General features: G+C 42.3%; 1 protein-coding gene and 1 long non-coding RNA gene across 5 annotated transcripts in view; one reads left to right on the forward strand and one right to left on the reverse strand.

The window, feature by feature from the left end:
* The window catches only part of TRIQK (triple QxxK/R motif containing), a 137,703-nt gene that overhangs the window by 81,718 nt on the left and 43,235 nt on the right, over positions 1-12,750 (forward strand). The window lies entirely within an intron of this gene.
* LOC130274247 (uncharacterized) overlaps positions 5,534-12,750 on the reverse strand; it is a 57,740-nt gene continuing 50,523 nt past the window's right edge. The window contains exons 3-4 of the long non-coding RNA XR_008844297.1: positions 9,983-10,043; positions 5,534-5,975 (exon numbers count right to left, since the gene is read on the reverse strand). This is a non-coding gene — a long non-coding RNA (uncharacterized LOC130274247). The remainder of the gene's footprint in view (positions 5,976-9,982; positions 10,044-12,750) is intronic.

Raw genomic sequence — 12,750 nt, forward strand, 5'->3', positions numbered from 1 at the left:
CTCCGGAATTGGATCTGGCTCTCAGTGAGGAGCACCTGCAGTAGACTGCACGCGCTCCATTTATTTCAATGGGAGCTCCGAATAGACCCAAGTACAGCACCCGGGCATCATCGGAGCTCCCGTAGAAATGAATAGTAGATGACACGCGCCTCTCACTGAGAGAGTCAGGGTCCTTTTCCGGAGATGGGGCCATCACTGTCGAGACCAATTTGTCTTCTAAGGTGGGGACTGGAGCGCTGTGTATAGGGGATAAGTGTTATTAGCTGGAATTTTTGAGTTTGACGACAGTTCATGTTTTCTGTTGACATGTATTTTTTTTATTTGTTTAATTGAAAATGCTCTTTAATGTAATTAAAACATCCAGTATATTGTATTGGAAGCTTCACTAGAGCAATTGGTTTCGTCTTTCAGTACCTCTGTCAAGAAATTTTCACTTTCCAGATCGGTCAAAACCTTTAAAATGCAGTTGCTTCCAATAATCCAACAAGATGCTAATCTGGAGAGTATGAAAACCCTCATTAAGTTGTGGTTCCCTGTGTACGGTGTGTTTGTGTAGACCACATTATTACTGGATCACATTAATTACTATAAGGTTGTCTGACTGAAGCTGTTTTATATTCATTACATGGGTTTTGTCATCTTCTGCAATTAATGAAAGTTCATGAATTTATGAATTTTGTATGTGCGGGTAACAGTATAACCTGTTAAAATCTTCATTAACAGCCGCCATGTGAGCTGGAGTTTTTACTGTTCTTTTATTAATCAGAATTTGTTGGTGAAAAGTCTTCATTTCCAGGCTGTGTAGCACCCATATACTGATCGTTGTATGGGAAGATTCTAAAATATTTTATAGTCTAAACAGCGTCAGAAAAGGGCTAAATCCAGGACTGAGTTATATTTAAATTTCACTTAAAGGAAACCTTTTAGAACTTTCATGTTGCATGAACCACGAGTCATCAGCATAGTCCCTAGCGGTTTCTTCCCATCTCGCCCGCCTTGGTTGATTCTCCCTGTTTGGTTGTAAGTAGAGATCTGCCAATCTGGTGAAGCAGGGAAAGCCATAAAGGTCTGCCCCAATGACTGTTTGTTTTGGCAGCATAAAAGCAATGACAGGTTCACTTTAATTTTTCTTCTTACATTAACTGTATTGCTGAAATATAAAATGTTATAGCCTCAGCATTACTAGCTCAGCATAGATTTTTCTTGGATATATCTATAGCCATAGATAATCATAATGGAGATATGGTGCAGCACTCCAAAGTAAATGTGTGGTGCAGGAAAAGTATACCTTGATCAGGGTCCACAAATATGAAGGTGTATATATTATCTTATTCAAATTTACGGCAACCCTGCCGCTGATTGAAGGGACCTCCTTATTGTGACTTTTCACAGCCCTATAAATTCAGTCGTGGATGTACCTGGTATTGCAGCATGTTCCAGTCAGTAAAAGGGGATCAGACACTTTTACTTCCTTGCTTGACATTGAATCCATCTCATTGTAGGTATATGGAGCCTGACTCCTACCATTAGAGTGATTGAGCACAGAATCAGAAATTGAAGCACGCTACTCCCAGCTATAGCTAGTGATCGGTCGAGGTCTTATCACTGAGACCCTGACCCATCAAAACTTTGAAATGTCCACGTGTCATATCAAGTTTAATTTTTTTTTTAAATAGCAGTAATTTTTAAAGGCTGATGGAAAAACTTTTTTTTATGTATCAATTGGCTCCAGAAAGTTAAACAGATTTGTAAATTACTTCTAGTAAAAAAATCTTAATCCTTTCAGTACTTATGAGCTGCTGAAATTGAGTTGTGCTTTTCTGTCCAAGTGCTCTCTGATGACACGTGTTTTGGAAACTGCCCAGTTTAGAAGCAAATCCCCATAGCAAACCTCTTCTACTCTGTGAAGTTCCCCAGACAAGCAGAGATGTCAGCAGAGAGCACTGTTGACAGACAGAAAACAACAACTCAACTTCAGCAGCTGATAATTATTGGAAGGAGTAAGATTTTTTAATAGAAGTAGCGCTCCCGTATGTCATTCATTTCAATGAGCCGGCCGGAGTGAAACGTTCGGTCCGGTCGGCTCATTTTTGCGCCGTATGCGCTTTTACAACCGGACCTAAAACCGTGGTTTACCACAGTTTTAGGTCCGGTTGTAAAAGCGCATACGGTGCAAAAATGAGCCGACCGGACCGAACGTTTCACTCCGGCCGGCTCATTGAAATGAATGACATACGGGAGCGCATACGGTGACATACGGGAGCGCGAGGTTTTAGCTCCCCCATGCGCTCCCGTATGGGAGAAAACGTAGTGTGAACCCAGCCTAACTTGTAGGAGCCATTTGATATATAAAAACATTTTTTTTTCCTGGAAAACCCCTTTTAAGCCAAAGCCAAAAGTGAATTTAAAAGAAATAAGAATAAGAAAGGAAGGTCTTTATTTTTCTTCTGGATCCACATTTGACTTTTGAGATAACCACATGAGTGCTGATGGTCCCATGCTGTGAGGCTCAGCCTTGTGGCTATCAGTACAGGGAAAGGCTGCACGGGGAAAATGTCATACTGAAGGACATTTATCAAGCTCCGTAGTAGATTATTTTTTTTTGCATAAAAAAGTTGCATGTACTTGCGCACATGCAACTTTTCTATACATGCTGTGACTTTTTGATTTTTGCTTATCCCAATGCACATTTCTGAAATCAGCTCACATAGTAATTATTATATATTTTTTTGCAGTGGTCATGTATTTATCAAATGCGATAGTCGCTATTTATGAAGAAAAAAAGTCGTATCTCCGTTTAAAAGTCGCATATGTATTCCATGTCCAACATGTCTTACAGAAAGTGCTTACGTCTGCAGAAAAGGAAATTAACACCCACTTTAATTAACACCCCCGCTGCACTACCTATATATATATATATATATATATATATATATATATATTGCCTCCTGCTGCGCTACCTATATATATTGCCCCCTGCTGCGCTACCTATATATATTGCCTCCTGCTGCGCTACCTATATATATTGCTCCCCACTGTGCTACCTATATATATTTCCCCCCACTGTGCTACACATATATATATTGCCCCCCCCCGCTGCGCTACCTATATATATTGCCCCCCCCGCTGCGCTACCTATATATATTGCCCCCCTGCTGCGCTGCTATATATATATATATATATATATATATATATATATATATATATATATTGTCCCCCACTGCGCTGCCGCCCAGTGGCTGCAGGACTTTAGGCTTGAGGCCTCCAATGCTCTGGACACAGACACTGAGACGACTGCTCTGGACCTCAGCATACAGCAGAAGAGAGAGATTACAGCCCCTCCCCTTGTTATATAGGGGGCTGTGCAAGGAGCCCATAGGTCACTTGGGGGGGGGGGGGGGTCACCTGGTCACTGGAGCCCTCTGGGTAACAATCATGTGATATAAACATTAAAGTAACAGTACATAATTTATACAAAACCTATGTACATAAAGGGGGTATGCTGCAGGGGAACCCTGGGGATGTGCAGGAGGACAGTACAGGGCCACATCATACCATACTAGGACATCCCATATCTGTCCCCTGCAGTGGTTCTATACACATATGTCCCTCACAACACTATCTGTGAAGTATGCTATCAGCAGAGCATCTGCCGGCCGGGAAGCGGGCGGCATTGCTCTGCCTTCCCTGGCCAGCAGCATGATGCACTGCTGATAGTATACTTTACAGATAGCGCTGCGAGGGACATATGTATGCGCTCTCTGGGGGGGACATATGTAAGCGCAGCGGGGGGCAATATATATATATATAGCTAGCGCAGCGGGGGGCCAGACATATAGCGCTCTATGTCTGGCGGCCCCCTGCGCGACGCTACCTATAGATCTTGCCCTCCTGCCGCACTTATATACATTCGGTCCTGCAGGGCATCAGGGCATCCGGGGAACGCCATGCAATGCTTCCCCGGCCACCAGTGTATTTTAACAATACAATCCTCACTAATGACTTGAATGGCTCCTTGGTACCGGCCATTCAGGGCTCCTGGCAGGACATTTGAAAATGAAAGTAAAACACGCACAATCTACACGCACAAGCTGCATGCCGTCCGCTCCCCTGGTTAATAACTTCTGATCGCATCGGATCTCAGAAGTGAGACCCGGTGGGATCAATCCCTCAGCACTAATGTAGTCTCCCCAGGAACCCGCAGACTCCTGCAGCTGGGGGAACTACTACTCCCATCATGGAAAAAAGTATTTTCCATGATGGGAGTATTAGTAGTCCCGCAACACTGGAAGGGTCTGCTGATTTCACCTCTTCTGAGCATGCTCAGAAGTAATTATGGATAGTATAATCCGGGGGGCAAACAGATGACATTAAAGGCTATCTGTGACCGAAAACAACTTATTCCCTATTCACAGGAAAGGGGATAAGTGTTTAATCATGGGGGGGTCCGACCGCTGGTACCCCCTGCGATCTCCTGCACGAGACCGCGGCTCTCCTGTGCAGGATGCATGCCGGCCACAGCGTGACATTGCGGCCGACCCCCCTCCTCCATGTAGTTCTATGGTCGGACCCCCCGCGATTAAACACTAATCCCCTATCCTGTAAATAGAGGATAAGTGTTATAACACTGCAGATGTCCTTTAAATCTTATGGTCCGGTCCCCAGCCCCACTCTCCACCCCACCCCACCACACTATAATACCATTTAGAGACCCCCATCCTTCATTTCCCCACTGGTGCCGGCTACATAGAGCTGCCTGTACTTCATTGCAGGCAGCTTCTCACTGTAATGTGTTCACGTCGGTGGGCTTTCTGGAGGGGGGCTCTTTCAGTGACATATGACGTCCTCCAACATGGCCCCTCGACACAAAAGGACGTCACTCGTCACCGCCGCAGCTTACTTATTTAAAGTGGCCACGGTGCTCACTTCCTACAGAGATTATTATTATTATGTCTGCCACGGCCACTTAGCACAGACAGTGAGTGGCGACTGCGCAGTGGATCGCAGCGGCAGGGGGAAAATCATTATTGCCGGCGGCCAGCCAGGTGCGGTTGCAGCGCAGCCCTCAATGTAAAATACCGGCCGTTGACATGGCTGGTATTTGTGATGAGAACTTAACAGCAGCAGGTTGAAAGTACCGGCTACATGGCAACCCTACACACACGCACACGCACACACACACACACACACACACACTAGGGATCGACTGATTTATCAGTTTGGCTGATAACTTATACCAGAATATCGATAAAAGTTATCGGCTATCGGCCTGAAAGGTCACATATTATCGGTATCGGTATTGGCCCTAAAAAATCAATATCGGTCAATCCCTAACACACACACACATACACACATTCACACAAACACTTAATCACTCACACACACACTCACACTCTACTGCAGAATCTTACAAAAACGAAAATTAGCTAGCCCAGCAAACAGCTTACTGTTCGGGCACTGCGAGAGCCACGGTGACATGATTGCTACTGGTAATAAAGGGTAGATAAAGAACTTTGGCTATTAACATAAGGGAAAACTTTTCTGCTTAAAAAAATGCTTTTGTAAGCGGGTTTCCCGGTTTTTGCTTACATGCGATTTATTTATCAAATTGTGTGACTATTTGATAAGTAGGTCGCATGTAAGCAAAAGTAAGTAAAAAAAAATTGTCATATAAAAGCCAAACGTTTAAATAGAATGAAAAATCTCCTTCATTGTGATTATAGAGGTAAATATTGTGATTCCGATATGTGCACACTGCCTAATAAAATAACATACACTTTAACTCACTCATCACCTCCACTATCAAGATGCTGCGCCTGCCGATGGCACTTTTACCTTAGCTGCTGATTGTAGTGTCTTCAGCTGACATAACTGACAGTGCTGCCTGCAATCACTGGCTGAGGCAGGACACCACTGTGGCCGGTGAATGGCTGAGCGGTGCTGTGACATCCGATGTGGCATCTAGTTATCAGAAACTACGAGGGAGCGGAGAAAGAGAGTTAAAAATATTATTAGGCAGGCTGGTCAAAGTAGATAAATGTAAATATTCACCAGACAACCACTTTCATGTCCATTCCTCTCCATTTCATGCCCCATCCCCTCCATTTCATGTTTATTCTATCCCATTCCCTCATTTCATGATCATTCCCCCAATTGAATGTCCCATTCCCCCCCTCCCCAATTTAATGGTCATCTCATCTCCATAATTTCATGTCCCAGTCTTCTGTGCTTTCTTCTTCTGAGACGAGCAGCTGGTTTGAAGGACCTTCCCGCGCAGCCAATCGCTGGCAGAAACAGGACATATTTCTGTGGCCAGTGATTGGCTGAGTGGGAAGGTCCTGCAAACCAGCTGCTTGTCTCAGAAGAAGGAAACACAGAGAACACATCTTCTTTGTTTTCCCCATGCCCCAGCACCATATTACACACACACACATGGGGATAGAGTAAAAAGTATTGTATGCTGGACACATAGGGGTCGGTTGGGAGATGGCAGATGCCGGACACACATGGAGTTGTGTCTGGGGCCAGGCCACCAACATAAAATTACGAGGTGATTATCGCAGGATTTTGCATTGCTCACAATCACACTAATCTCACATGGCTCATATTGTGATTTGATTGCTTTTGCGATTAAATGGATTTTGCAGTATAATAAAAATGTTGCTTCTTTATTTTTGAAAAAACAGCACCACTCCTGTCCACAGGATTGTGTGTAGTACTGCAGCTTAGTCCCATTCACTTTAATGGAGCTAACCTGCAATGTCAGATACAACCTGAGGACAGGAGACGTGCTGTTTTTGCAAAACAAAAAAGAAGCATTTTTCTATTACTGGGAAACCCTTTTAATTCTGCAGCTCTAGTGCAGGGGTCTAAATATTGCTTGTTGTGCATGGGAGTACACAGTTCTTTGAGACAAATCTGTAAGTACGGTAGTTATTCAAGACCACAGTAGTACTACATTGATAAGGGAATTTGTCGTCTGCCAGCGAATATTCCTATTTTATTTTGGAACCCAGTTTCTGGCCTGTCATGTTCTTTAATTAGACTATAAACTACACAATGCAGCTACACATTCTTTAATTTCTTCTGCGGATTATTACAATAAGTCTGTTCTGATATTTATTGAAGCATAAGGACACATACAGTGGAAGGAAACATTTATGACATGAAACAGGCAAAAATAGGGCACAGGGTCTAAGTGAGAGTAAGACCAGGTCTTGGTCCCTAGGATAGCCACCGCCATTTGGACGCAGCAGGGATTACTGGGTGGACTGGAACATGGACACAGGCATGGACAATAGAGAAGGAACAACGTCACCAGCAGCAAGATTGGAATGAGGGTCACCAGCAGGGGAACTGGAGAACAAGTGGATCATCTTCAGCAGCAGGACTGTAGAACCAGTACTAGGCAAGCACAGGAATATGGACAGAGGGCTAGTAGTCATTGATGTTGCAATGTGGAACAAGAGGTACTAGGCAAGGGCAAGAAGTTGGACTTAGAAATAGACACAGGATTGTAGGATAACAGATATCAGCTGCAGTATCCAGAAGCAGGCCACGTCAAAACCAGAATACAACAACTTTGATCCCACAGAATACGGATAGAACTAGAAAAGAGGTAACGAAGCACTGACATTCAAGAAGAGACTTGGAATTGTAATCTGGTAGTTTATATCAGAACCTTTTAACTTGCATTGGCCAACAGGATCAAATGGCATGTTGATTCTTCTTTTTTTTTTTATCATTATCATCAGACTAAACTGGAGAACCTGATAGAAGTCCCCCCCCCCCCCCCCCAACTGCAAGGACACAAAAAGATACCACACACTACAAAAAATCCTATCACAGACAATGTTTAAAGTGAACACACAAGTAATATAATAAAAATAGAATTAAAAAAGCAACTATTTGTCAAAGTTTTAGAAGTTTCTGTAGCAGAGGTATTGTCTGCGGTGTGACAACCCCATTAAGTGGCGCAAGTTAATCTACAATACTTTATAGCAAAAGTGAATAAATACTGATGGATTTTATAGTCGTGGTTAAATGTTTTGAGACTGACACACATTTTGGTTTTAAAGTTTTCAAAGTAGCTGCTTTACTTTTTATAGTGGCAAATAGCATTTACTCTAAATTGTTATGGAGAGTGATCAGGTGAATTGAAAAGTCATTACTTGCCATAAAAACTAATCACAAAAAACCCAATTTCCCCAAAATTTCAGCCCTGTCACAAAGTGACCTACTAACATAATTTCAGTGATCTCCTCATTGATTCATTAACAGATAGTGTAACTGACACTGATGACAATGGTACTTACCTTGTCCCATTCCGTGGCGGGGATCTCCGGTAATCTTGTCCGTTAGCTCCAGATCCGAGCACCTGGTTTGGGACAAGGGCGGAGCTTGATGTCATCGCTGCTGTTCTCTAGCAGCGGGACCCAGCAGGGATTACCGGAGACCGCCACCAAGAAACGGGACAAGGTAAGTACCATTGTCATCAGTGTCACCTGCACTACCCATCGGTACCTAAAGGTTAATGCAGGTGATACTGGTGACAGATTTAATTTAATGACAACAAGGCAGATAATATCACTGTCATTCTGATAACATAAGAGCAGACTTTTTGCTTGAAAATGGGGATGGTGCTTTAAATCTTCTTCTTCTGTCAGCTAATGTTACCTCCAAGGAAACACATGCAGTCATTATTGTTTTGCATCAGAGCCTTTACAGGCAAGGGCATTGCTGCTTGCAAGATTGCCCCTAAATAAAAAATGTATCATCATCAAGAACTTTAAGGAGAAAGATTAAATTGCTGTGAAGATTCAGGGTGCCCAAGAGAGTCCAGCAAGTTCCAGTGCCATCTAAAGAGGATTTCGCTACGGGATGTGTTCAACACCAGTGCAGAGCTCACATAGGAATGGCAGCAGTTATCAGCATGCACACTAAGGCAAAGGCTTTTCGAGGCTGGTTTGATGTCAAGAAGGACAGCAAAAAGCCTATTTCTTTCCAATAAAAACCTCCCTGACCTCCTGCAGGTAGTACATGGATTGGACTCAAGAGGACTGGGGTAAAGTTGTTTTCTCTGATGAAGCCCTCTTCAGACTGTTTGGGACATCTGGAAGAAGAGAAAAGGTGATTACTACCATGTGTCTTGTGTCATGCCAATAATAAGCTGAGGCCTGAGGAAGCTGCGCATGCGCAGCAAAACGCATTGCATTCTGGTCAATAAATCCTCTTTTAGCCAACTTACCTGTCTGGTCGATCAGTGCTGTGAGCCGGGTTCTCCTGAAGCCAAATATCAAATGCCAATAATCAAGCATACTGAGACCATCCATGTGTAGGTTGCTTTTCATCTAAGGGAGGGGGGGGGGGATCACTTACTAGTTTGCCTAAGAACACTGACAGGAAAAAGGAATGTTATCTAAACATCCCCCAAGAGCAACTTCTCCCAACAATCCTGGAGCAATTTGATGCTGAACAATGCTTTTCCAGCATGATGGAGCACCATGGCCCAAGGCAAAAGTGATAACAAAGTGGGTAATCCTCAAAAAACTGGTGGATAAAAAACAAAACAAAAAAACACACAGAAATTGTGATAAACTCCGAGCATTAAATAGGCCTGAATGAGTGGTCATCAGACAGGATTTTTTTGCCAGAAGCTTAGATCCAGTTTGAGATGGAAAATTGCAAAAGTCTTGAAAACGAAGCCGATGCTGTGTAAACTCGATGGAGTTGTCAATAAAAGTAAAAAAAAATGCTTATAATGGTACTCGAGTAACCATAGAAATATCTCACTAAAAGATCCAATAAAGACACAGTAACTTTGTAAAAACCTAAATATGTGTCAGTCTTAAAACTTTTGGCCACAACTGTACGGATTGTCTAAGTTAGAGTGAACTCGTCCTGATGATAGTTCCACTTTAAGCTGTACATTTTTGAACAGTTCCTGTCTTAGGAAAATAGGAAAATTAAACCAGGCACTTACCAAGGCCGCATGATGCTTGTAATTTACTGTAATCCACTTTCATTTACAAAAATCCACATTCCTGTAAGTACAAATAAATAATACTTTTAGTCCATTTGTGGCCACACAAGTACTCCTGCACAACCTCTTGTACTTTATAATCTGAGCACACAGGTAAACACATAATCGCATTGGATAGCTGTATCCTTTGCACATACATATGCTTCCATGTGAACTACAAATGCATTATAAAATATTTTTATCTTCAATGTAAAGTTGCAGTTTTTTTTAACACTTGCTGTTTTCTTTTGATTCCACAAAGATATTAGAATTTTTAATTCTGCAAAAAATGTCTGCCTCATAATCAATGCTTTTTTTGTCCTGAGGAACCATAACAGTCTGTTTTAGCTATATTAGCTGTTGACTTTACATTTTTGTGTTGCTTTAAAGGGTTTATATGGGTTATCCACCATAAGGTGATTTTAGCACTTATCTGCCAGACAATAATGGACATGCTTAGGAAGGACCACTCTTTGGGTTAATGGTTATGTTGTAAGATTACCATCAAACTGTGGCTTTCTTTTTGTGAACTGGGTATTTCCTGTTGGAGTTTTTTCTTTAACTACAAATCTCATAATTCCACTTTTCTCCCTCCCACACATCAGCCACCCCACCCATTGAACCACAAATGAGCTGAATTCCATGCAAAAGACCAGTGCTCTCTAATAAGAGTGCCTCCAGCTGTTGCAAACTCCCTGTGGTTGCTCCGACCATTAAAGCAGAACAGGCTCCATGTCAGCAGTAAAATTGCTGTTATTCTGTTATAAGGATTAAGTGTTCCTGTCATGAGTAAGAAAATTTAAAAAATGCTCACATCAGTATAGTAAAGTGCCCTAAGACCTGTATGCATAATAGGCATGGTTTTATATGTAAAATGCCTTTTGATCTAGGTCTTACCATGCTCACTCTTCTTGTACCTCCTGGAGGCTGGGAACATTTCTACGGGAGAATGACAAACTTGCTTCTTTCCTTTCCCCCCCTCCCTCTCCCTTGTCATGAGGTCTGCACAAACATTTTTACTTTTGCAAAGCTTTGTGCCTAAAGTGCATGCTTTATATAACCCTAAAGCAGCCATATGGATCCTATTTATTGCAAATACACAAGAAATAAATTCATAAAATGTACAAATTAATAATTTTGCATATTAATAAAAAATTTGCACCTTGTACTGTTTGTCACTGTGCATGAAAATGAAAGCTGTCTGGGTCCCATCTGAATCTCACAGGAGTTCAATTCACATTGGTGAAAGCTGGATTATACACTGCACTGAGGTACAGGAGGGAGCAGAGCACAAAGATAACCAAACCCCCTCCCCAAAAATTGGTCCAAAATATTTTGTTGTTAGGACCAAAGAGACTTCTAGAATGCCAGGGTTAATTAAAAAAATTAAAGAGATGGAGATCCCTTGTGGCTTTTTTTTTTTTTTTTTTTAAACAATTTTTCAAATATTTAGCAATCAAATAATTTTTATGAAATATATTAGGAAAATTTAGTTTTTAAGGAAGTATTTAATGAAAAAAGTAATTTATTATTATAGGCAGGTGCGCCACTTATCCTTTAATTCTTATATGCAAGGCCGTGGAGTCGAAATGCAACATTTTCAACGCTGTTCGACACTACAACTACAATTCCAGCTCTGGTATATGATGTATGATAATAACAAAGATTTCTGTACTAAAATGCTAACATTACACTTCCATCTTCATCATGTAACTAATCAGACGACTTAGCTATATTGATAAAACAACGTGAGGTCTACTGCGCGGTGAATTTTGTCTGTGTGTACAGTATGTTCTGTGACAACTTGAAAAGGTCTTGATAGATTTGTCTAAAATTTACTGTGATAACATATTAGGGATCGATACACAGCCCCATTAAACTTGAATGAAATCAGTTTGTCAGTTTTGCAATACGGGGATTTGCAACCATTTCATGCAGCATCTGCCAAGTTGTTCTTACACACGCAACATTTTAAATCAATCTCCAAACATCCAACAATGCCTTGAATGAAAAAAAGCAACCCCATGAATAAATGGTTAAAAAATGCGTGGCAAGACGAGTTAGAGCATGTAGACTCAAACAAATGAGAAAACAAAATGCTATGAAGGAAAAAAAAAAAAAAAAAGCTAAATGCTAACCAATAAAGAATGTCCAGTCTATGAAACCATGAAATCACACTGGAGCAAGTACATTGCCATGCTCTTGATCGTCATCAACTTTCCCTGCAGTAGGGATGTCCCGATACTAGTATCAGTATCAAGGCCGAAAACAGGCATTTGCATGGTATCGGGGACTCATTTAATCTCCCTGATACAAAATCCGATACCTGCTGCAGTGCGCCCATCCTCCCATCAAGTGCCCCGCTCCGCAGCCCCGTTCTTCCATCCGTATCATGGCGTCCCATGGAGGAGCATGTGACACACACGTGACTCCACCTCCTCCACTGCGCCCAGTGTAACGCTATGGAGGAAGCAGAGTGACGTGTATGTCACATGCTCCTCCATAGGACACCGTCATGTGGACGGGAGAATGTGGCAGCAGAGCGGCAACACCCGACAGGACAGCCGCAAGTGAGCAACTCCCAGGGGCACTACCGAGGGTGTGGTGGTGGGGCCAGCTGTCTACAAGGGGGGCTGCAGTCTACAGTGGGCTGCTACTAATATCCTAACGGGGGGCTGCTGTCTACAGGGGGGCTGCTGCTAATGTCTGCAACTATCTATACTATCTAC

The sequence above is a fragment of the Hyla sarda genome, chromosome 5, assembly GCF_029499605.1.
Source record: "Hyla sarda isolate aHylSar1 chromosome 5, aHylSar1.hap1, whole genome shotgun sequence".
NCBI classification, from domain to species: domain Eukaryota; kingdom Metazoa; phylum Chordata; class Amphibia; order Anura; family Hylidae; genus Hyla; species Hyla sarda.